At 45.8% G+C, this 26368-nt stretch overlaps 1 protein-coding gene and 1 long non-coding RNA gene across 2 annotated transcripts in view; one reads left to right on the top strand and one right to left on the bottom strand.

Annotated features, from left to right (window-relative positions):
• ABCA2 (ATP binding cassette subfamily A member 2) overlaps positions 1-26368 on the top strand; it is a 103408-nt gene that overhangs the window by 1294 nt on the left and 75746 nt on the right. The window lies entirely within an intron of this gene.
• Positions 22530-26126, bottom strand: LOC309524426. Its single transcript, XR_014215912.1, has 3 exons — positions 25900-26126; positions 24105-24181; positions 22530-23041 (listed from the first exon to the last, which is right to left on the bottom strand). It is a non-coding gene; the product is annotated as an uncharacterized lncRNA (long non-coding RNA).

Here is a 26368-nt window from a genome sequence, read left to right as displayed (position 1 = left end):
CACACACACTTTTCACCTCCTAAATGTGAGACAGAAAGGTGAACAGGGCTGAAGAAGGCATTTCCTTGCACCACACATTGTTAACCTGTGGAACAGCTTGCCCTGTGGTGCTTACGTGGCTCAAAAGAAGAGATAGATGGGGTTATTTTGGGGAGGGGTATCTACTAACTGCACAGTTCAAAATGTATCTCTCTTAAAATATTTGTGGGTTAAAAAATAAAATAAACATATCCAACCATTTTTACCCCACTCTCCTATGTAAAAGGTATGAGAAGCATGTAATGGGTGCATTCCAGTTACTTAGCTCAGTTGGTAGAGCATGGTGCTGATGAAGAGTCTGGGCTACGCTAGGCAGTGTCTGAATGGGGTTCTTTGGGTCCCTTATATTGTCTTGAAGAATACTGGGGTGCACCATTCAGATAGCTTCACTGACACCTTTAAAAGTTGGGTCATTTTAGGAGGATGGAGGCTAAGGTGAGATTTAAATCCAGTTTCCCCCCTGGACTGGGTCTATATTTAGACTCGCTGGCATGCAGAACTCCTTGCCACAGGAATTCTTGATTGCTTGTAAAATTCATGTGCCTCTTTAAATAAAGGTTAAAAGGAATAGTCATATCAGCAGCTTCTGGTTATGATAACCTTCCAGTCTCCTTTACCAGAGAGAGTAAATTTTCTAGTTACTAGTTGCTGGGCATCAACAGCAGCATGGGATGGATATTCCCATCATGCTTTGCTTGTGAGCCTCCCTGGGGCATTTGATTGGCCAGTGTCTGTTGGCAGAATACCGATCAGATGGACTGCTGATCTGGCTTAAGAGTGCCTTTTTTTTAATGAGGGATATATAATTCTCCCTCTTTTAGAAGGAGTTGCCTGGCCTTCTAAATATAAAAAATATAAAAATATGGAGGCATAGGTTCTGTGGTTTCCTTTCCAAAAGTGAAGCCCAACCAGCCCAGATCCCAGGCAGTTGCCCTGTCTCGAGACAGAGCAGGATAGCGCAAGGCTGTGGAAATTTTCCTGTGGCATGCCATGGTTGAGATTTTGGCTGTGATCTGTTTCCCTCCCTCTGACGGCACAGCGGCCTGGTGGCTGCTTGGCCTCCAAAGCCTGGCAGGTGGTCTATTTATAAACAATATAGGATAAAGGGTGGGGGCAGGGAGGCTGCTAGCACCCATCCATCTATCCATCCCAATCGCTGCTGTGGGCACCACCTTTGCAAAAGCAGTGCTCTGGTACTACTGCAGCTCTCACCTGGTGCAGGTGTGCCCCTCCTCAGATTATCAACATCCTCTTCCATATGTTGTTTGGAGAGAAATACTTTCTGTTGCTGCACAGATTGGGCTGGCTGTGACCAGCTGCGGGTCCCTGCTCTGGGGTGCCTCTTAACTGACTCATCTCCCACGTCCCACCTGCCCAAGCAGCCAGGTCTCATTGCTCCACCGCTCTCCCCCCACCCCCCAAATTCCCTGACTGTGACAATCTTATGTGGGTCAGGTCTGTCTCCCTCCCTCTCTCTCCATTTATTTTTAAAAATTTCTTCTTTCCCTACTTGTCAAACCATCCAGTCCAGCTTTGCTTGACGTTATATATGAGAAAGATTGAGAGAGAGGTGGGAAATGATTGGGGCTTTATCCTGACCCTTGCTAGATTCCTCCTTCCTTTCGCCCCCACGCCACCAAGTGAATGGATTCATTTTGAGAGGGGGGTCTATCTTGTCCCACATTACTTTAGTCGGCAACCAAATTTGCTGGAAGGCTGTTTTGAGAAGGGGGATTGTGGGAAGTGGGGTGGGGGAGACGAGGGACAAAGCCCTTCTCAAACTGCCCCCTGGCAAAGTAGCCTGCCGAGGCTGCCACTTTTCATACTTACGTTGATACCTCTGAGTTGGCGCCACCAACGCCTTTTAAAGGGGCTGGATTTGTCTGAAGAGTTTATGACCTTCCATTTGATCCAAAGTATGGGGGTCTCAGGGGTTAGGAAGAAGAGCTCTGTGCATCTGCACTGGGCACTCGAATAACAGGGCAGGGCTCAGCCCTTGGTGTTTAAAAAGAGATTCTAAAGCTCAGGTGTTGGCCTTTCTTCCAGTGGTTTCTACCTGCGTCCTGTATGAGTCTGGGGTACTGCCACATTTCCTAGTTCAGCCTTCTTGTCACTGCGCTGGAATCCTCTGCTGAAGCGAGGCAGCAAGGGGCATTGATTTTCCTTTCTTCCCTTTAATATATGTGCATTCTAATGAAGGACTTTTGCAGGATGAACCCAGATCTTCCTAGGTAGCCAGTGTAATATTTTGCTTCTGGGGTGATTAACTCTGTGGAGAGCTTGTTAACAAAACAAAAGTAGACTGGGGCCAGGCCCTCGGGGTTGGAATCTGTTTCTGGGGCCTGGTGGTACAGAGAAAGTACCTCTGAGCATGTTCTGAGTACCTTGGTTTTGTCGTTGAATAACTCCACACAGCTAGAATGTGGAAATGGTGCTTGTGAGTCTGACTGTGGCTTCCAGGAGGGTTTGATCATAGAATTGTAGAGTTGGAAGGGGCCATGAGGGCAATCTAGTCCAACCCACAGCAATGTAGGAATCTTTTTGTCCAGTGCGGTGCTCAAACCCACAACTCTTATACTACATCTCATGCTCTGCTGACTGAACTATTCCCATAATTTATTCTCTTGGAATAAACCAGTGGTCATAACTGCGCAGTGATGGTTCAAGCTTGTCTATGTTGTTAGGTAAAGAGGCATTATTACCGAAAGACACTCAGTTGCTGCTTCAGCTAAGAATACATGGTGGCCTTGTTGCCCAGAGATCTGATTTCTTATGATTTTTTACTTCTTCATAAATGATCCAGAGTTAGGGGTGAGCAGTGCAGTGGCCTGGTTTCCTGGTGGCACCAAATAGCTCGTGGTGGTTAAAGCAAAAAGGAATTGTGAGGTGGTCTTATCTCCAAACTGAGTGAAAGAGTAGCAGAATGGCAAATACAATTCATTGTAAGCAAGTGTAAAGTGATGCACATTAAGACACACAAAAATTACCTAATTTCACTTACACACTTGTGGGGTCTGAAGTGGTGGCGACTGACCAGGAACGAGACCTGCCAGTATTAGAATTATATAAATCTATATAATTGCACTTGGAATGCTGCGTACAGTTCTGGTTGCCCTGTAGGTGCAGGAAAGAGCGAGCAAAATGATTCAGGGGAATGTTTGACGCTTTTCGGCTTAGGTGTGGGGTGTAGAATGTTGAGTAAGCCTGCGGTGGAGGGTTGGAGGTGCATGATGTAAGTAAAACGATGCGTTGTGTGGAGAAAGCCAAGAGGGGTAATATTAAAACCTAGCTGGGGCATCAATTAAATCAATTAGCAGTCAATTCAGGACAGGTGAGAGGAAGTTCCTCTTCACACAACACATAACTACAAGTAGAATGCGAAGATGCCCTTTTGCCCACATTGTGTGTTTTTGTGTGTATGGCAAGGTGTATTTACCAGCAGTAGCTGCAGTGTAGAAGTTGAGCCTTCCTGTGCAACACATTGCCTTTGTGGATGCAACAGGGGCCTACTGCTATATTGGGTTTTCTGCCTATTGGTAGGTTTTTATTCTGTTTGCTGACTTGGCGCGTTATTGCATCCGCGAGAGGTGGTGCGCTCTCCTTCCGTGGAGGTTTTTAAGCAGAGGTTGGATGGCCACCTGCCATGCAAGATCTAGTTGAGTTTTCTGCATTGCAGGGGGTTGGAACTGATGACCCTCAGGGTACCTTCCAACTCTACAGTTCTGTGGTTCTGTTCTTCCTCCCTCCTGCGGTTTCCAGGAACTGGCATTCAGAAGTGCCACTGCAGGGGTCAGCAAACGTTTTCAGCAGGGGGGTGGTCCACTGTCCCTCAGACCTTGTGGGGGGGCCGGACTATATGGGGGGGGATGAAGGAATCCCTATGCCCCACAAATAACCCAGAGGTGCATTTTAAATAAAAGGACACATTCTACTCATGTAAAAACACGCTGACCATCTGCAGGCTGGATTTAGAAGGCAGTTGGGCCGGATACGGCCCCTGGGCCTTAGTTTTCCTACCCATGTGCTACTGCCTCCGACTTCAGAGGCAGAGCACAGCTATTGTGGCTGGAAGCCATGGCTAGCCTTCTCAGTGAAATTGTGCAATCCTCTCTTTCAACCATCTGAATTGGTGGCCTTCACTGCTTCCTGTGGGATGGGAGTTCCATCATTTAACTATGTGCTGCGTGAATAAGTCCTTTCTTTTGCCTGTCCAAGATTCAGTTGCTTCATTGGATGTCTCTGAGTTCGTGTGTGTGTGTGTGTGTGTGATTGCAGTTTGATTTAGGTGCTAATTAATTTCTGTGTGAGATATTTTTTGCTGGTTTCGCTAGCAAACATGTGTGGTGGAGTTAGCATTGCAGGGTTGGGCACTAGCCAAGTAACAGCTACACCCCAGCAGGGGGGCCCTTTTTGCAAGAGTCCCTGGGATCTGCTTCAGAGAGCGCACCGACCCCCTGAGAGACGGCACTGACCCCCAGGGAGCGGGGCCTCTTGCAGGGGTCCTCCAAGCATGAGTGAACAGTGTTATGCAGCAGCAAAAAAGGCCAGTTCTATTCAAGGCTGCATCAATAGAAGTCTAGAACCCAGGACAAGGGAAGTAATAGCACTGCTCTATTCTGCCTTGGCCGGATCACACCTGGAGTTCTGTGTCCGGTTCTGGGCGCCGCAGTTTAAGAAGGATATTGACAAGCTGGCAGAGGAGGGAGGCCGGGATAACCAAGGGTCTGGAAACCAAGCCTTAAGAGCCACGGTTGAGGGAGTTGGATTTTGTTTTGCCTGGAGAAGAGGAGAGGCAAGAGGATAGCTGTCTTTAAATATCTGAAGGACTGTCACATAGATGATGGAGCAAGCCTGTTTTCTTTTGCTACCGAGGGTAGGACCTGGATTCAAGTTAGAAGAAAGGCAATTCTGGTTAATCAGTAGGAAGAACTTTCCTACAGTAAGAGCTGTTTGACTGTGGACTCCCTTGGAAGCTAGTGGCCTCGTCTTCATGGGATGTTGTCAGTGATTCTTTGGCTGTGAATTCCTGCAATGCCAGGGGTTGGACTAGATGACTCTGTGGGTGCCGTCCAACTCTACACTACTGTATGGAATGCTGGAGCCGCCACTGGAAAGGAGCCAGTATGCCCTGAGAGCAGGTGAATGTGATGGGGGCCCTCCTGAGAGAGCGGCTGGTTGCAGCGGGGGGGTGGGGAGGGGAGTCCAGCCTCTGCTTCTGATGCCTTTTGAAGGGAACACCTAGGGCCTGGCCTGGCCTTGCATCCCAGAGGTGAGATGGCTGTGACCTTGCTGTGCTGTCACTGTTTGTGCTGCCTCCTCTCCCAGAAGGACCCTGGGGCTCACTCCACAGTGGATTCAGGCACGCATCCTGCTGCGACAGCCGTGTCCTCTCTCTCTCCTCCAGCACCGAGGTGCAGCACTGAATGCATCAGGACAGGACAGGCTGCAGCAGCAGCAACAACCAGGCCGCACAGCAGCTTCAGCTTGGAGACTTTTCAGGGGTTTCTTTATACTTGAGAAATCAGGGAGTCAGGACGCCTGATTTAAGTTCAAGAAGAGGATGTAGTAGTTGTAGTAATGGAATAACGTTTTTTAAAAGAATTTTTATATTGCTGTTTCAGAAAATACCAAAGAAGTTTACATTAGAGCAGCAAAGAAGTTCAAATAAAAGCAAAAGGTCTTAATAACACCAAGGGCGATGGCAGAGGTTGGGTGGCCATTTGCCAGGGATTCTTTAGTTGTGGTTCCTGCATCGCAGGGGGATTGGGCTAGATGGCACTTGGGGTCCCTTCCAACACTACAATTCTGTGATTTTAGGAGCCTGCAGTAGTGGGTCAAGGGGAAGACCGCTGGTTGAATAGAGGAGGTTTTAGTGGATGGCTAACCACCCAGCTGTTGGTGCTGGCTGAATCCCAGCACGGGGTGTTTTCTATGTTGCAGGGGCCACAAAATACAAGGCCCTTGTATGCAGCTTCCCACCCAGTGGACATCTGCTTAGGCGCAGTCAAGGAGGGCACCTGCAGACCGTAGTGGATAATTTAGTCTTCCCCTCTCTCACTGCTCCTGCTCTCTAGAAGTTCATAGCATCATGTAGAAAAGCAGGGGCATGCTGAGAAGTGTCCCTGGAGACCAGAGAGCGATTGGAGGCTCAGGGAGCTAAGTGGGGCTACGCTGAGTTTGGTCTGGAGGCTGTAGCAGCTGGTACAAAATACAGAGGCAAGGTTGATTGTGGGGCCCTACTATCACCAGCATAATAAACCATTGCTTGTGGATTTTCAATGGCTGCCAATTTGCGACCGGGCCAAGTTCAAGGTGTTGTTACTAACATACAAGGCCCTAAACAAATCAGGTTGCTTGAGAGAAAGGCTTATCCCTTTATGCACTCAGTGAATCGCTGTGGTCTGTGGGAGTCTCTCCTGTAAGCTCCAAAGACCTCAGGAGCCAACTTCGCAGTAACTCGGAGCAGGGCTTTTAGTGTGGCTGCCACTGTCCTGTGGAACGGCATTCCTGTTTGAGGAAGTGGGACAGATTTTTGTTCCATCAGGTTTTCATCCCAGCTGCATGAATGGGTCTTCACCATGTGTCCTCTGGTTATGGTTTTAGCCTTGGTTGAAATGTATTTGTTCTTGTGTTTTTAACTGTTTTTAATAATCCCATGTGTTAATTCAGGCATGTCCTAATCCGGTCCACCAGTCAATTTAATCTAGCCCCCGTGGCAGTCTACCTCCTGGGGTAAAATCCTAAAAAAAAGCTTAAGAACTTTGGTCGGCCCTCATGCATGTTCACTTCATCAAATCTGGCCCTCTTTGAAAAAGGTTTGGGCACCCCTGTGTTAATTACATTGAGAAGTTTAGAAAGCCATTATTAAATTAATTGTAATAATAGCTTTTAACAGGAGCTACAAGGAATGGCAAATGTGCCTTCCTGACTCTTAAAATCCCTTTCTCTCCATAAAAATAGTAATCAGCTATATCCCTGACCTTGCCAATGGCCTCACACACTCCCACTTTTAAAGTGGGGGACGGCACTATGAAAAGAATACGTATTTCAAACTCTTAAGATTAAGGAGTTTCTGCACCATCTGCTTTTGACTTTGATAAGGGAAGCTGAGAGCAGGGTCTTGGTACAAACAGCCCCTCCACCCCACTCAGTGTTCTCCTCCTCCTCCTCCTCCTGTTCTTACAAAGCCTGTTTTTATTCCAATAGTCAGGGTTCGGTAAGCTGGTGCTAGATGTTTAATAAGCTTGGGACCCAGGACCATGACACAGATTGGTTTTGAAAATGTGATTTTGCTGGTTTAGATGAAAAAATAGGTTGAATTTTGGGGAGGGGGATAAAACCAAGATCTGGCTAGCAGAGCTTACTCTGATGAGATGCCAAGAGGATTTCCTGGACACAGTATGCCGTATGTGGTGGATTGGGCCCCCTGCCCCGCGGTCACTCTTTTAGCCAGAACTACTAATTACATCCACAGACTTCCTCTGGGCAATCCAGAGGTCTCAGTGGGCATCACTTTTCATTTGCAATGCATCTAGTTACCCTGGAAGCATCTCACAGATGCCCACCCAACCTCTGTTCAAAAGCTTCTAATGAGGGAGAGTTCACCACCTTCAAAGCACCAGAAAGTTCTTTCTACCATTTAGTCAGAATCTCTTTTCTTGTAATTTGAATCCATTGGTTCGGGTCATACCAACCAGAGCAGTAGGAAACTAGCTTGCTCCATCTTCCATGTGACAACCTTTCAGATATTTGAAAATGGCTAGCATATCACCTCTCAGTCTCCCGTTTTCCTGGCTAAACAGACCCAGCTGCCTCGATCGTTCCTCTTAAGACTTTGTCTCCAGACCCTTGATCATCTTGATTGCCTTCCTCTGCTCACCTTCCAGCTTGTCAATATCCTCCTTAAACTGTGGTGCTCAGAACCAGACACAGAACTGCAGGTGGGCCTGACCAAGGTGGAAGAAGGTGATACTATTTCTTCCCTTGGAAGTATTTGCTTTCTACCTGAACGTACTTAGGGATTAAACCTGGGGTTCTTTGAATGGAAATTGTATGCTCTTCCAATGCACTTTGGCCCTTATACGTCCATGTATCTTGCACTTTGGCCCTTGCACGTCCATGTATGTTATGTGTTGCTGTTTTGCATGCAACCTCTGAAAAGTGCCCTAGAAATAAATAGCAAAGATGGTAGAGATTTGAAAGCATTCACCAGCTTGAAATGAGTCCCTTTGTTTGGTTATTGTTTTTATGGAGGTGTGTGTGTGGGTGTTTGCTAAAGTTGGCTTGGCAGCAAGGACAAAAGAAGATTTGTTTTTACTTGAGGCAGCAGTAACTGCAGCAGTGGGTCCTGCCCAGTTCTGCCAGGGCAGCTCGTGTGGGTTGTTAAAGGCACACTGTGTGTTTGTTCCGTGGGCTCTCTTCCCAGTCAGAAAGCCGAAAGCATGAGGCTTTGAAGCCATTAAGTGGAGTTTCTCTGTGTGGTTGCTGCCTGGTGAATTGTTATTTATCTAAGGGGTGTTCGAAATTAGCCAGCGCCAGGTGCATTTGCGACAAAGTGAAAGATGCCTGGGTGTCAGGATGGTGCCTGACATCTCCACCATCTGGGGATCATTGGATCTGGACTGTTTCCAAACACTAGCGACACATGCTGTAGAATTCTATCAGTTCTATTTTATCTGTACAATCAGAATGAATTTTTGGAACCAAAATGCTTTTTCCGTGCAGCCTGAGCAGCAGCAATCACCATTAAGAAAAAGAGGTCGGAATAGGCCAATATATATGCAGACTGGCCCTGGATCAAGTGACTTTTCTTTAAGTTCTCAAAGTTCCCAGCCTAGCTCAAGGTTGTCATCTGAACTAGCCAAGTGTTTAACTCAGTACACCGAGCATCAGAAACAGCTCTCTGCCCTGAGGAGCATCCAATCTAAGCTCTGGTTTGAGGTGGGGACGGGTGGGGCAAGTGCAAAGTCATGTTTCATCTGAGGGTGATGAATATGGGATTAATTCATTGTTCCCCTAACTTTTTCAGGCCATCAGCCTCTTGGTTCCATGAACTCATCCCTAATGTCCCCTACTTTATAAAAAGCGTTGTTCAGAGTACAGTCGTACATTGGTTGACGAACGCCTAGCGACTCAAACGTTTTGGTTCCTGAACGCCGCAAACCCAGAAGCGAGTGTTCCGGTCTGCGAACTTTCTTTGGAACCCGAACGTCTGACACGTTGGTTTCCAAACGTTTTGGAAGTTGAACGGACTTACGGAACAGATTCCGTTCGACTTCCGAGGTACGGCCTTGCCTCTTAGCCCCTCAACCCCCCCCCCCCCGCAATTATTCCCCTGCCCACTTTAGAAAGCACTGGATTAACATATGTACAGTAACTGTCTTTAACCAGATCAAGCCAATTCACTTCTTTAGCCTGGTATTTTGTACCCTGACTGGCTGTGACATTCCAGGGCCACAGGCAGAGAAGGGTCTCCCCACCCCCCACCCCCGGTCCAATCTTTTTACCTGGAGTTGCCAGGAATTGAAACAGCGACCGTCTGCTTCCACAACAGGTGCTCTGCCACTGAGCTACAACCCAACTTCCTTACGACCACATTTAAAAGGGGAGGGGGGGTTGAAGCAGGAGAAACAGTGGCGAACCATTTCTGGTCAGTGCCCAACTGGGGCAGATAGCTGGTTCATTCTCTCTTTCCCCCTGCAACCCCCTTCCCCAATTGCAGGAGCAAGTCACACCAGCACTGGGCCCTATTGCGGTCTGAATGGTTTGACTTTCCTTGCTGGTAATGAGCCAGAAGGTCGAAGGCAGTTTTAAAAACAAACAAACAAAGGAATTTATTCATAACTCTTGGAGAGTTGATTGTACCAATACTTGGTCCCTGTGAAATAGAGGCACTGAGTTCTGTGTGGCATACGTGTGTGATGTCACACATGCAACATGTGTGATGTCACACACATCAGAAGGAGGTTGTGAGGCCCAACAAGTCCCTCTGCTGCAGCGGGAAGGCCCGACAGGACCCGGCACCTCAAAATTTGGGGTGGGCTCAGCCCTGTCCCCACATACTGGGGGAACAGATAGACTGAGCTGTCCTCAGCCCCATAGAGTTGGCCTGTATGCTGTGAAATGCCCTTAGGGCTCCAACTGAACTTCCTTTATTAAATTGCTAGTGACACCCTTCTTGAGTTCAGCTGAAGTTGGTAGTCAGGGGGGTTAGAGAACATTTCCTGAATGGTTTTGAAGACTGGAAAGCAGTGCACAGGACTGACTTGTGGGCTCTGGAGCAGGGGAAGCTGCCTTATACCAAGTCTGACCAATAGTTTACACAGTGTGCACCAACTGCCCGTGATTCTTAAAAGGTTTCAGGCAGGGTTCTCTCCCAGCCTGGAAATGACTGGGGTTGAAGCTGTAACCTCCTGCATGCAAAGCAAATGTTCTACCACTGTACCACCTAAGAACACAGCCTGGCTGAATCAAGCCAAAAGGGGTCTATCTAGATGAGTATCTTGTTCCCACAGTGGCTAACCAGATGTCCCAGTGGCAAGCCCACAGGCAGGACCTGAGTGGAACACAGGCCACATTCACACCATTTACATAATGCACTATGTTGCCCCTTTAAACAGCCATGGCTTCTCCCAAAGAATTCTGGGAGCTGTAGTTTGTTGAGAGTGCTGAGAGTTCTTGGGCGACACCTGTTCTGTTCCCAGAGCTACACTTTCAGAGTTACCCACAAAGAGAGATTGATTGTTACACTATTCTTCCGAACTGGAGTCACCAAACAACTCTCAGCACCCTTAACAAACTGCAGTTCCCATAATTCTTTGGGAGAAACCATGGCTGTTTAAAGTGGTACCATAATGCTTTGTGAATGTGGTCCCAGAGGGGAGTATAGTCAACTGAGTGCTGCTCATTGAAATTTAATGGATCTAAGTTGGCCATGCCCATTACTCAAGAGGTGTGCTCTTGAGTAGGACTCGCACTGTTTGGGCCAACTGCTTTCTGCTTTTGCACAAAAGAGCCATTAACTTTTATTACCACATTGGCCCAAATACAAGCCGCACCCAAATATAAGCCGCACCTTTAAAATTGCGGGTGGGGAGGGGGAAAAAAGAAAAAATACCTAAACTCTTGGCACTGTTTGCCCCACACTCCTACCTGCATACTGTAAGGTTGCAAATATAAGCTGCATTTTAACTTTCCATGGTCGGAATTTGGGGGGAAAGTGAGGCTACAAGCCAGGCCAATACAGTACTTTAAAAACCAGGACTGTTTCTAGGTCGGGGTTCCAGCTAAAAGGCATTGAACACCTGACTTGTTCAGAGGAACAGGTGGCCTAGGGTGGGCATCACTCTCCCCATGCTGTTCCCATGGAGATGTGGGAGGGAGTTTTGAAAAAAAACTGTCACTTAGTAGATGTCCATCTCTTCTCCTCCTCCCTTCTGTGTGGGAGCTTTGAAACCACTTCTGCACCTCACAACAAAAGTGGAACAGGTGCCGACTCTGGGCGTTGGTTGAGGGAGCAAAGGTGATGTTGTTTTGATAGGAGGGGGTTTTCCCTGGGCGTGAACTGGCTTAGGAACAAGGAAGGGAATGTTTATCACAGCCCTGTCTGCAAGCGAAACGGGGTGAAAAGGCATGCTCATATTGCAAAAGGGCGACCTTTCTCCGAGTAGAGGTGACATATTGAAAATCAGGCATTTGCCTTTGCCATGCATGTAACATCCACTAGAAAATACTTAAACGGAAACAAAAACCACTCAGCTGGATGAGACCAGCATATCTTGTTTCTCACTGCTATGAACTTTGAACCTCCGGGGAGCCCAGAAGCAGAGCAAAAAGGCATCGTCTCTTTTCTTGCTGTTTCCCTTCTGCAGCTGGCATTCTGAAGTAGACCACCTCTGAACCTGGAAGTCTCATTTTCTCATCACAGCTATTTTCTAGTCTGTATCATTCTTTATTGAATTTATATCTCACCTTTGCTCCTCTTGAAGGCACACAACTATTACAAAGCAAAAACAAAGCAAAATCATTCTAAAACAGATCAAGAGGTTCTAAAAGCAGTTGCAGATATCAGGGTTGGCTGGAACATGCTTTTTCAGCTACCAAATGCCTGGGAGTGTTTTTAACACTCCACTCCTGGAAGTCAATAATGATGGGGACATACGCGCAGACCTCACTAGGAGAGGGCATTCCACAACTGGGGAGCCACCACTGAGCAGGCCCTGTCATGGGTCAGTGACAACCTGGCAGCCTCTAGTGGTAACTCCACCAACAAGGCCTCATCTGCTGATTGAAGGGTCCAAGGCGGTTGGTATTGGAAAAAGTACTCTTTTAGGTATCGCTACAGATAAAGACTTCCTCCTCGGTTTGAATGTGTCCTGCTCCTTTGCCAAAGCAGTGTGTTCCGTAAGTGAATTGACTGGAAAGGTCTTTCTCTTTTTTTGCCCTAAATCTACTGCAGGTAAATCTTTCTGGTGCTGAGACACTAGTTACAGTATTGCAAGTTTCCCCAGGTGGATCTGTCTGGCCCTTGATGGGGGACGAATGCAGAGCTAGATGAGCTTTTGCTTTAATTCCAGTGAATTACAGTACTACTACTATTATTTAACCACAGAGCCACCCTACCTCCTGTAGCCTCAGAAAGGGGTGGGGAGGCAGAGGAAATACCCCAAATCCTGCTATTTTCCTCCCCACCTTTCATTTTGTTTTGTCTTCAGAAATAGCATCCTGTCTAGAAGGGTTTCATCCTGCACCACCTATAGGGTTGACAACTTTTTACTGGCCACTGCTCCTGTGTACTTAAACAGCACCTCCATCTACAGCCATTATCCAGGCATGGTGGCATCTCTCTATGTGCCAAGAACAGCGTCACCTGATTTTGCACAATTCAAGCAGCTGTTGCAGGCACATGAACAAGCCTGGTCAGTAATTCTTTTGGTCAGTTGGCAACCGTGCCCACCTCTCTTCTCTGCCCTCCTTTTTTTTTGCCTTATAGATTTTTTTGGCAGTCTAATACCAACTTGACACACCATGTGATTTCGTGCGTGTGTGTGGTTGTGTTGTTGGTGATGAGTGTTGTGTGCTTGTGCTGCTTGCAATTCTAAACCGGATTCTGTTGCTATGGAAACGCAGCAAAGAATATCTTCTTTATAAGGCTGGGGCTTGTTTTGCAGTGGGAGCCAGCAAGAAAAAGGGTTCGGGGGGGGGGATTGGTGGTATGGGGAAGAAAACAGGGTCAAGAGTTGCTGTGACCTGAAACAGACACTTTTTTTGTCTGGAAGGTGTATTTGTGTCCATTCGCTGCCAAAACAGTTTCACTTGAACATAGACAGCAATTATCAAAGTTAATCAATAAGATGATGGAAAATTCTTAGCTTTGGGTTTATGCAAAGCTCTACTTTTTCCACATTTAAAAAAAAATATGAAAAAGTTTCCATTCTCCCTCCCCCCTGGTTTGGGTCCTTGTAGTGCAGGGTTTTTTTTTGGGGGGGGGGTCAAAGAAGCCCAATTCCAAACAAACAAACCCCCAACCAGACAAAGATCCCAAACACATCTAAATTCCAAAAACACACCTTATGTGTTTGTTTCTAGAAGTAAAATATTTATAGAAAGAACTGCACAATGTGGTGTTTTTCTTTTGTTAAAGCAGCCTTTGTGAAAACTTGACACACATTTTGAGGGTGGCCTACTTGTTCTCTCTCTCTCTCTCTCTTTTGGTGCAGTGAAATGGCCTTTGTGGAGAACTGACATGTTTTCAAACATGGGTCCTAAACTGGCGATTTTTCCATGTAGATTTATGGGGTGGGTGGGTATTTGTACATATGAGTGTATCCACAAGTCCAGTTCTACCACATGGGTTTTGAAGGTTGGATTTGCCTCAAGGTTGGGAACGATTGCTCCTCTTCACAGTTTTTTTTTCTTCTCCCCATCCATGGTTGTGATAAGCCAGTCCTCGGGCATCCATTTTAAGGTGTAAAAATCATGTGAAATTAAACACATTCATGAGCTGCGACACGGTTTCCACATCCTGTGGAAATCTTGCCTTGTGGTTTCTTCGCTGTTTTGGTTGCCACTTCAAAAATCATACCTGAATCCTCCGCATTAAGAATGCCACAGATTTAAAACTGATTTAATAATCATTTCTTCTTCTGTGAGAACTGTAGCTTTTTTTTGGGGGGGGGGAGAGATTTCTGCCAGAAGAGTCTCAGCAGCCTCATCACCAGGGTTGCCTTCTCCATTCCCAGAACCCTTTGGGGTGGAAGCCATGTTTTCCTCCCTCTTTTTATTTGTTTGACACATGGAGACATTGCTTTATGAGGGGTCCCATAAATATGAAAAGTGCCATTGGAGCTGGCAAGGCATCTTTTGTGACCATTTTGGCAACTTGTTTCTCACTGCCCATGGCAGCCATTTTGTGCTGACACCCCCACCACTTTTATCAGTACATGGGTACTGGCATCTCAAACCCCCACCCCCACCCCCCAAAAAAGCATAGGGAGCCTAGTATAAAAATTACTAGCACCTCATAACTACAACCACTACTTGTATTTTAATAGGTTTGTTTGTGCCTAGTGCTTTGCCAGCAGAATTTTATCATGTGCTCGTTAAAAGGTTGACATAGTTAAAGCGGGAAATGCTGTATCAATATATTTAGTTATATATGGACGGGGTCAGATAATAAAGTTGTTGTGAAGAAGACAGAAATGAATTGGACAATGTGAACCATAAATAGCTTTCTGTATAAACTGTTGCTTCATATAAACATTGTTTAAATTGATCATGCATCTGTGCTTAACAAATCTCCCCATAGTCGTTAGATCCAGCAAATTGCTAAACTTAAATCTATATTTTTCTTTTCTTCCTGTATTGGGGGGGGGGGTAAGCGATAAAAGCTTAAATTGTTTTAAATCTCTAGATGTGTTAAATTTTTCCTTCTCTGAATCGCAGATAAATTATGTCAGTCCTAAGCGCTTCATTTCTCTTTTCACTTCCATGTAACTGGAATTTTTCAAGTACTGAGTTGATATTATTAAATGCTCAGCTTGGTTATCTCTGTTCCTTGCTAGGATGTTGCAAGGAATAGAGATATGTGATATGAGGCCATGATTATCCCCATATCACAGCTGTGGCTGACCCAAGAGGGGTTTGTGCCAGCAAACACACAGATTCAAGGCCTTTGCAGGTCACACTGCTTTGCAACTCCAGCTCTGGGGATGCAGATCAAACCTTGCTTGCCACGTTGGAGTATATGGCAGATGACCCCATGGGAACTGTAGCTACGTACACTCTGGGAAGTGTGCAGTTGGTTTGTTGATTTTGTTTATACCCCACCTTTTTCCAAGAACCGGGTCTCAAGGAGGCTTACAAAGAATTAAAACGAGCATGGCTAAAACGCAGAAAGCCAGAAACATATAAAAGATGGTCGTTTAAAAGTAATTAAGCTACAGTGGAAGTAACATAATGTAAAGCCTGCCCCCCACAAATCTACAGTGGTACCTCTGGTTACGTACTTAATTCGTTCCGGAGGTCCGTTCTTGACCTGAAACTGTTCTTAACCTGAAGCACCGCTTTAGCTAGTGGGGCCTCCTGCTGCCGCCGTGCCGCTGGAGCACGATTTCTGGTCTCATCCTGAAGCAAAGTTCTTAACCCGAGGTATTATTTCTGGGTTAGCGGAGTCTGTAACCTGAAGTGTATGTAACCCAAGGTACCACTGTATTAAAATACAGATAGCGAAAACAAGTGGTGGACATTGCTTTAGTGACCATCTGCAACAACCAACATAATCCGCTCCAGATGGATGTTTATTTATTATTTATTCGTTGCATTTATAACCCTCCTCTTTCTCCAGGGAGCTCAAGTTGGCGTACATGGTCCTCCCCCTCCTTGTTTAATCCCCCAACAACCCTGTGAGGTGAGCTAGAGGCTACCCGGTCAACTTCATGGCTGAGTGGGGATTCGAACCCTGGCCTCTCCCAGGCCCTATTCCAACACCCTTAACAACTGCACCACACTGGGCTACAACTCCCATTAACCGCTGCCATTATGATCTATTGCTGGGGGGGGGGGGAGTTGCAGGCCATTGAAACTTTCTCTGTCCTTCCAATATCATTTTCGTGTCCAGATTATGGTTCCTTGTGGGAGTGTTGCTGGGTGCTTTCAAGACACGGGAGCAACATGCCTGTGGCGTATTCTAGTTTATATGAGAAGGTGCAAGTTTCGGCTGAAGCTTCTATTTATTTTTATTCCATAAAATTTATATACGAATTGATTATATAACACACGCAAACACTGACCGCTGCCAGAGAAAACTCCTCAGAGTGGATTATGGAAAGCATTTCAGTGGGAGAGAAAATGAGAAACCCTGGCTTCTTGCTACCAGCACATACCATTCAGTGGGAGGTGCTTTCAGGATTTTCTAGGTACACTGTAGTGGATCGGGCCCTCTGCCCCATCCGCAATTTGTTGGCAATAACCTGTTATGCGCAAGTTAAAGCTGGAAGTCTTGCCTGGCATCTTAGCATGATTCCTTTCTCACTCAAGCTCTGCCTACCCTCTGCACCCAGCTTTTGCACACTCAGTATTTACAAGGCTCCTGTGTACAGCAACCACAGACCAGAAAGCAAATTTAGGTGGTGTGCAGTCCAGCCACCTTGTAAGCCATGCTGGTGTTGCTTTAAAAGTTGAGGGGCGAAGGGACAGGCTATCCAGAGCTCCACACAAAAGAATGGGGCACCCCCTGCATTGGCCCTGTCTCCCTGCATCTTGTGACTGTGTAGTGAATTGGCTCCTCTTCCTTATACACCTGCCCTGGACCCTTAAAGTCAAAGAAGGTAGGAGGTGGGGGAGGGCCTTTTCAGTAGTGGCCCATGGTTACAGGGTGGCCTCCCCAGAGAAACTTGCTTGGTGTTCACATTGTGGTCTTTTGGGTGCCTGGTGAAGATTTTTGTATCCCACCAGACATTTTACTGAGGGTTTTTTTTAAAAAAATTATTTGCACTGTTCTTGTTTTCTGTTTTAAGATTTCACAGGGAACCTTTTGTTAATGAGTAATGAATAACAGTGGGTAGGAAGAGAAACCTCTTCGGTCAGTGAATGAGGCTGTCCTTATGTGACTAATCACAGATGCAGCCACTGTATTATAAAGCATGGTGTTTGCAGTTCTGGTGACTAGGGGTAACCTTTTCCCAGTTATTCTGTGCTCTCTGTAAAATATTGGTCTGCCTCACAGGCTTGTGGATAAGTCGTTATCATTATTAGTCTTGGTAAAACCTTCTTTCTTGCTTTTTCAAAAGCTAGAGCAGAAATACTAGTGACATCTCTGAAATCTCAAAGCAAAACAAGTTTACCCCACCCTGAACTTGACACTGCCTGGCAGAAGCTGGCAAAGAAAATGGTTGTTAATGTTTCATGGCACAGAGTGGCAATTGTCAGAGAACTCTCCCCTCCAACAACAAGTAAACAAGGGGCCGGGCAATCTCCAAGAACAATGGTTGACACCCAAGCTGGGCTGGTTGCAGAGAGGAGCGGATTCTGCTTCCCTGGAGGAGACTTTGGAAGGAGTTTGCCTCTTAGGATGCAGGCCAGTTTAACAATTATGCCAGCCAATCTGCATGACTTCTGAGTACAGTTTGCTCCAAAACTAACATAATGAACACCAATAGGTACAAATGTAAGGTTCTATATTTAGGCAGGAATAACCGGCTGCACAAATATAAGATGAGGGACACCTGGCTTGACACCAGTGTGTGTGAAAAGGATCTAGGGGTCTTCATTTTTCCACCTTCGCTGCATCAAGCAGTTGGTCCCTTACCTTTCCCGCCCTGACCTGGCCACAGTGATCCATGCGATGGTCATCTCCAGGCTTGACTACTGTAATTCGCTCTACGCGGGGCTGCCCTTGAAGCTGTCCCAGAAACTCCAGCGGGTGCAGAATGCTGCAGCGAGGTCTCTGCCATGGGAGCATATTCACCCAGTGCTTTTCAAGCTGCACTGGCTCCCGGTGGAGTACAGGGTTAGATTTAAGGTGCTGCTTTTGACCTTTAAAGCCCTTCATGGCCTAGGACCCTCGTACCTATGGGACCGCCTCTCCTGGTATGCCCCATGGAGAGCCTCAAGGTCCATAAATAGCAACACCCTAGTGGTCCCGGGCCCTAAGGAAGTTAGATTGGCTTCAACCAGAGCCAGGGCCTTTTCAACTCTGGCCCCGGCCTGGTGGAACTCTCTGCCTCATGAGACCAGGGCTCTGCAGGATCTGATTTCTTTCCGCAGGGTCTGTAAGACAGAGTTGTTCCGCCTGGCCTTTGGCTTGGAGCCAATTTGATTCCCTCCCTCCCTCTCTTTTTTCTTTTCCTTCTCCTGCAATGAGGCTACATTTTAATATTTTAATGTTCCATTATTTTAATGTATTTTATTTTTGTTTTTAAGTTGTAATCATTCAACTTGTTTTTATTATTGCTTGTAAGCTGCTTTGAGCCCAGCCTTGGCTGGGGAGGGTGGGGTATAAATAAAAAAAATTATTATTATTCATAGATCACAGTCTTGACATGAGTCAACAGTGTGATGCAGTAGCAGAAAAAGCTGATGCTATTCTAGGCTGCATCAACAGAAGTCTAGTGTCCAAATCAAGTAAAGGAATAGTATCACTCTCTTCTCCCTTGATCAGGCCATACCTGGAGTCCTGTGTCCAGTTCTGGGTACTGTAATTTAAGAAGGATGTTGACAAGCTGGAAGGTGTGCTGAGGAGGGAGACCAAGATGATCAAGGGTCTGGAGACAAAATCTTAAGAGGCATATAAGATGGGGGAACACCTGGCTTGTCAGTTGTACATGAGAAAAAGGATCTAGGGGTCTTGGTGGACCACAAGCTTAACATGAATCAACAGTGTGATGCTGTAGCAAAAAAACCCCATGCTGTTCTAGACTGCATCAACAAAAGTATAGTGTCCATATCAAAGAAAGTAATACTACCCCTCTATTCTGGTCAGACCACACCTGGAGTCATGTGTCCAGTTCTGGGCACCACAGTTTAAAAGGATACTGACAAGCTGGAAGATGTGCAGAGGAGGGAGGCCAGGATAATCAAGGGTCTGGAAACCAAGCCTTATGAGGAATGGTTGAGGGAGTTGAGGATGTTTAGCCTGGAGAAGAGAGGACTGAGTGGAGATATGATAGCCATCTTCAAAACTGGAGGGCAATCCCATGAAAGATGGAACAGGTTTGTTTTCTGCTGCTCTGCGGGGTAGGACCCAAACCCATGGATTCAAATGAAAAGAAAGGAAATTTCAGCTAAACATTAAGCAGAACTCTCTGATGGTAAGAGCTATTCAGCAGTGGAACAGACTATCTTGGAAGACTTTCCTCAATTGGAGGCTTTTAAGCAGATGTTGGATGGGCAGCTCTCGTGGATTTTTTAGATGCAATTCCTGCATTGAAGGGGGTCGGGTTAGATTACTTTTGGTATCCCTTCCAGCTTTACAATTCTATAATCATATTCTATAATTATTCTATAAATATGTTCTCCATGCACACATCTACTTTGTAATCCCCTGGATGCACAAAACATTTCCTCATAGATGAATCGGGAAGAGTTGGCTTTCTTGCGGCATTCTGCCCTTGCCCTTGCCTCCCCTTGCCCTCTGGCTGAACCTCGCAATGATTTCATCGGTGTGGAGGGCAGCATATAAGATAATGCATCCCTTCCAGGCAGGAGAGGGAAATCTGCACCTGTGTGTTGCATCTGCACATGGGAGTACGAGGTCAGGGCAAGGAACAAAGTCACACGCAAAGATTCCACTAGCCGCTAATCTTGCAGATGTTTCAGAACAAGCATGCAAGGCTTTCTGGTAATTTATCTTCCTGCCTCTGGCAGAGTCCTCTCAGATAAGAGATCACAGCACTTCTGTTGTCTTCCAGGACGGATAATTCCTTTTCTCCCTCACAAGTACTGACTCAGAGGATGGGCAATGTGCTTTCCTGTGTCATCAGTGGGAGGTTCCCAGATTTGCCATATTGTTGGACATCTGCCTTTCTTTACTGTCCATCTTAACAAGTGCCCCTTCAACTGCCTCATGAGACTTGGCCAGATAAGAAAATAGGAAACGAATTATCCCTCTGTGTTCTATTGGTTTACACATTCCTGGAGTTTAGATGGCAAATTATTGCAGCACCTTATACTTAGGGCTTCCTTTGAAGATGGTTCAGAAAGTTCAGCTAGTGCAGGATTTGGCAGCCAGGTTTCTCACCAGGGCAAGACGGGTTGAACATATGACACCGATCCTGGCCTGACTACACTGGCTACCAGTTAGTTTCCAGGCCCAATTCGAAGGTTTTGACCTATGAAGCCTTCAATGGCTCAGGACCACAGTACCGCAAGGACTGCGCCTCTCCATGTGAATCTACCCAGAACCTGCAATCATCCTCTGAGGCTCTTCTTTATGTGCCCCCCTCCCTAAGAGGTCCAGAGGGTGGCAACATGAGAAGGGATCTTTTCACCACTGGCTCCCCATTTGTGGAATGCTTTCCCTAGGGAGGTTCGGCTGGCGTCTCCATTGTACACCTTTAGGCACCAAGCGAAAACATTCCTCTTTAACCAGGCCTTTGACTGATTAAACAGTCTATGGACGGGGTGGGGTGTTATTGTTTTTATTTGTTATTATGTTACATATTTTGTGATTTTATATTGTAAACCACCCTGTGAACCTCTGGTGAAAGGTGGTATAAATTTTTATTAATAATAATAATAATAATAGCTGTCACCTGTCAGCAGTCATTCCTTCAGCTCTGCTGAAAGACCAGCTCCATCAGACACCTCCTTCCCCCGATCTGTTTTTATACCACCTGTCCATTATAAGTACTACTGTTTAAGAACTGGAGCCCGAGCTTGCTTTTTTCCTCTTCCTTCTCTGCTCCCTTTTCCTTGTGTGTTGTGCTGCTTTAGATTATAAACCCACAGGCAGGGAATGCCTTGTTTTAACTGACTACACTTTAAGCCACTCTGAAAGCCTTTTCGGCTGAAGAGGGGGGAGGCGTGTTGGCTGACTCAGTGTCTCTCCTGAGAGTACCTGTAGGTGTATGGGAGGGGATGCAATGTCTTGAAAAGAAAGCTATCTTTCAAAGTTAATCCAACAACCAAGCCTGGCAAATCCCCCAATGTCTCTTCACCCCACACACATACATATTTCCGGAAGGCATCTTAAAATCACCACCTGCTGGGGAAGTGGAGCAGGATTGGGAGGGGTGGGAGAGAACTTTCTGTATTAATTACAGCAAATAATTCTGTGGCACTCTTAGAGACAAAAGTTTATGCTATGATGAAATCTCTAAAGACTGCTTCCCTGCTGCTGCTGCTTCTTTGCAGGTTGGATTCAAACTCACACCGGCAAAATCAGGTGCCCAGCTGAAGTGCATCAAGCACTCTTTAAACTAAATCCATTATTTTTTAATTTGCACTTGTAACAGAAAAAACCCTAATATAATAATTGTGATAAAAATAATGATTGACAAAAAGCCATTACCAGCTGATGTTAACCAGAAAATGTTCCATCAGTTACGTGAGAGCACTAGAACTTTTGAGTTGGAAGGTACTCAGAAAGATCGTCTTGCCCAATGCAATGTAGGAATTGCAGCTAAATAATCCCTGATAAATGGTGGTCCAATTTCTGTTTAGAAAGTTCTAAATAGGAGAGTGCATGACCTTCCAATGTGGTCTGTTCCACTGCTGAACAGCTCTTACGTTAAAAAGCTCTTCCGAGTCTCAATTTTCTTTTCTTTTGTGTGTGTGTGTAGGAAATTGGGTTTGGGAGGGTGCAATTTAGAGGCTCCATTTTTCAAATGAATAGAGAGCAGTAGATGTAGAAAACACACAATGAAAACAAATTTTTGTCGCTCAGTGTGGGAAGAGAGTTTTGTACAGTATATCTGAATTTGATGTGTAAGAAAAGAAACCCCTCCAAACGGCTTAGAAATGTTCCGAGTCTTCCTTACCCTTAGAAATGCGTGATTGGTGAGTTGTTTTCACTGCAGTAAATCAGAGTCCACATATTCTTGCACTGCACCGAGACATTTTAAAGTCCTGCGGTGCTTTCCAATTACGGAGTGAAGAGGTTCTCTCATTATAGCCAACACCCACGTAAGAAGTTCCTTAGGAACATTGCTGTTTGATCATCCCACAAGTTGAGAAGGGCAAGTTGTGGGAGGCTTGAACGGGGCATGTAAAAGTTCATGATACCTCTTCAGAAACAGCAGCCCAAAATTTGCATGCCAGAGGACATTCTTTCCGTAAGTGGAAACTTGTCCTCTGCAGGGAATCATTTTGTCCAAAGCAGCACCCCTTGCATTTAGAAATCAGAATTCTGAATCTCAATAGGCCTTGATAGGAAAGTATTCTGGATTGCAATGCAGAGGTGGAGAACACCCAAATTTATCAGGTTGACATTCCTATGCCAGGGATTCTTGTGAACCCCCACTCCCAGGGCATATATACGGTAGTTGTTTTTTAAATGAACAAAAAATGATGCGCTGGTACCCCTTACTTGGTGAGTACTGTCACAATCTGGATATATGGTGGTGGTTCTTTGACTCTGTGCCTTGGCAGCATGAAGTGATTTGGATAAATGTGCTGAGTCATCACGGCAGTGCTCTTTAATGTGTCAGGATATTCTCCTCCCCCGCCTTCTGCAAAACATGCTCTGAATTATTTGGCCTGTGCCACACACAACACCTCGTTTACTTATTTATTTAGAAAACGCGTTCTTCCCCCCTCTGTTGCGACACTAGCTTCTCTGTTGTGGCTGGGCAGGTCCCCAAAACTGACCCACTTAACCAGTAGCTGTCATCATCCATTTAAAAAACCACCCAAGATTAAAAGGCAACACAAAAGGCACATGGCCAGTGCCAAAGTGTGGGTCTTTTTTTTTCTTCTGTGTTTCTTCTTGTCCAGTACTGTACACAGCTGGAGATACCACTGAAGTCATGGGCATCCAAGGAAACAGAATGGATGGCTTGGATGGCTTTAAAAGAGGATTGAACAGATTCTTGGATGAGGATGATAATAATAATAATAATTTATTTATTTATACCCCGCCCTCCCCAGCCAGAGCCGGGCTCAGGGCAGCTAACACCAGTAAAATTACAATGAAAACATAATAGGGGGGAAGGGGGGCAATTTAAAATACGGGTTAAAATACAATTTAAAATGCAGCCTCATTTTAATAGTGTCCCATAGAACAAAACCATAAAGGGAGGGAAGCATAAGGGTCAGACTGAGTCCAAACCAAAGGCCAGGCGGAACAGCTCTGTCTTGCAGGCCAGGCCCTGCAGAAAGATGTCGAGTAGTGCAGGGCCCTAGTCTCTTGTGACAGGGCATTCCACCAAGTCGGGGCCAGTACTGAAAAGACCCTGGCCCTAGTTGAGACCAATCTAACCACCTTGCGACTTGGGACCTCCGATGTGTTGTCATTTATGGACCTTAAGGTCCTCTGCGGGGCATACCAGGAGAGGCGGTCCCGTAGGTACATGAGTCCTAGGCTGCATAGGGTTTTAAAGGTCAAAACCAGCACCTTGAACCTGACCCTGTACTCCACCGGGAGCCAGTGCAGCTGGTAAAGCACTGGATGAATGTGAACCTGCTGCAAGGACCCCGTAAGGAGCCTTGCTGTGGCATTCTGCACCCTCTGGTAGGGTTGTTGATGGCTCCTAACCATGATGGCTTTCTTCTGCCACAATGGCTGGAGGCATCAATGCTGCTGAATACTAGTTGCTTGAAGCCACAGGAGGGGAGAAAAGGGCTCTTGTGCCCAAGTCTAGCCTGCAGGCTTCCTATAAGGGCATCTGGTTTGCCACAGTAAGGATGCTGGACTAGGTGGGAGATGGCGTGGCGACATACTGTGCACTCTTGCCATTGCATGTTCTTGGCGGGATGCAAATAGGGGTGATTCATTGCTGGCGGAGTTCAGGAGTGGTTGTGGCGATGCACTTACCAAGCATTTTAATTTCGATAAGTGAAGGAAAGCAAGAAAGTTGACAAAGTTTTCATTTTAGCTAAAAATGAAAGCTTTCTATCTTATTGGTTACCTTTGAGTGTGTTGATCTTGCTTTGGGTCTGTGTAAACGATATGTCAGAAGCTTCAGGCTGGGAATTGAGATGGGATCTGTTAATTACAGCACAATTAAAATTAGCACTTAAGTGGGAGCTTCTGATGGTCCCAGCGGCTCAGGACTAGCTGGCGAAGCTTCGGGAGATGGCAAAAGAAGTGAAATCAGAACCACTGAGTTGGAAAAAGAAGAGACCAGGGTTTGATTGTCCTTGTACTGTGCGTGGACTTAGCTGCATCTGTGGGGGCAAGGGAACCTGGGAGGCTGCCTTACACTGAATCGGAGCATTGGTCAGCCAAGGTTAGTATTGTCTACACGGAGCGCCCGTAGCTCTCCTAGGTTTCAGATGAGGAGGATCTCACAGTCCTACTTGGAGATGCCAGGGATTGAATCGGTGACCTTCTTCATGCAAAGTGGACATTCTACCACTCAGCTATGGCCCTTCCCCATAGGAGGGGCTTGCTTGCTATAACAGCCACCATAAAGTTAAGGGAAAAGGGTAAAGATAGCAGATGGGTTCACCAAAGGTCTGTCTAGCCCGATGTCCCATTTCCCGTAGTGGTCAGCCAGTGGGTTGGAGAAGACAGAAACTGGGCAGGGGAAGCAACAGCCCTTTTCTCCAGCACCCGCTATTAGGGGATAGACCGCTCTTGAAAAGGAAGGCTCCATGCAGCTGTCAAGCCTAATACTCACAGATAGATCCTTCCTCTATGAATTTGTTTAATTTCTGTGAGCCAAAGGCCTTCACCATGACTTATGTCACTGAGTTTTGCAAGTTAACAGTTTGCATTGTGTGGAGCAATTCAGTGGTTTACTTAAAAAAAACAAAAATATTTTTATTGGTTTTTAAACAAATACAAACCACTTGTATTAAACACTTATCCAGCAGTACATCTAATGATGCTTGTTCTATCCATTCTTTTCCAAAAAAAATATTCATTTTATAACACAAATAAAAAACACAAACAGAAAAGACAAACCATACAAACAAATTATTATCATAACCTTATTTTTCTAAACATTGTTAAGTGGGCTTCCCCAAGTTCCACCTATCTGATTTTCATTTTACTTCATCTTTAGCAGTTTACATATATCATAATTTCTAACCATCTTTTTTTTTTAATCACACTTAAAATAACTTAACATTTTATCACTTACAAATAATACCCTATCTTTTACTTCTAACCCTACAGCCTATATCCACTTCCAAAGCTATTCTAAGCTTGTTCTATCCATTGGCTTTGACATACACATTCAATGTTCAAAGATATTACTTAACCACTCCACTGGAGGAGGGGAGTAGTCCAGATCCCCTCCCATTTGTGATCTTCAGTTGGGTGGCCTAATTCTGTTTCCTGTACAATTCAAAGGCCATGAGCACCCGCCGCTTCATGATCAATTAGATTGCTCTATATTAGGAAAGTGACTTGCTTCATAAGGATTCAAACAAAGCAAGTGTTCTAGACCACCTCCCCTGCGCTCTAAACGCTGTGCAAGAGAATGAGCCTGAGCTACCTGAACCCAGGTAGTATGAGTGCCTTTTAATTTACCTTGTAGTTCCTCTTTGGAAATTGCTTTCCCTTTGGGAAGCAGGTCACAGATGGTGTGAACGCCTATGTCTTCCCAATTCTAGAACTGCTGATATTTGTATGTGTGTCTGAAAGCTGGATGATTCAGGAACAAGAACAGTGGTAAAGGGTCAGGGACCAGTGTTTCTCCATGTTTTCCATGCCATAACCATTGAACTTGTAAACAGATTGTCTGCTTTCCTTACCTCATTCAAGGACAAATGTGAGAGTGGGTGGCCTCTTATTGAAAGTTTGGAAGGGACCATTTTGAGTTGGGCCCAATAGTCCTCTGTTCTTCTCCTGAGGGATGGGATCAAGTATATTTGATTTGAAAAGCAGCATAATATAACATTAAGTTAGGCATTCCCATCCCTCCTTTTGCTTTGTCTATAGAGAGTTTTGTTGCTTATCCTAGAATGCAATTGTTTACTTGAGATATTGTTGTTTAGTCATTTAGTCGTGTCTGACTCTTCGTGACCCCCTGGACCAGAGCACGCCAGGCCCTCCTGTTTTCCACTGCCTCTTGCAGTTTGGTCAAACTCATGTTGGTAGCTTCAAGAACGCTGTCCCACCATCTCGTCCTCTGCCGTCCCCTTCTCCTTGTCCCCTCCATCTTTCCCATCATCAGGGTCTTTTCCCAAGAGTCTTCTCTTCCCATGAGGTGGCCAAAGTATC

The sequence above is a fragment of the Podarcis vaucheri genome (genome assembly GCF_965113315.1).
Source record: "Podarcis vaucheri genome assembly, chromosome: Z".
NCBI classification, from domain to species: Eukaryota; Metazoa; Chordata; class Lepidosauria; order Squamata; family Lacertidae; genus Podarcis; species Podarcis vaucheri.
This window is presented reverse-complemented; position numbering and strand designations above follow the sequence as displayed.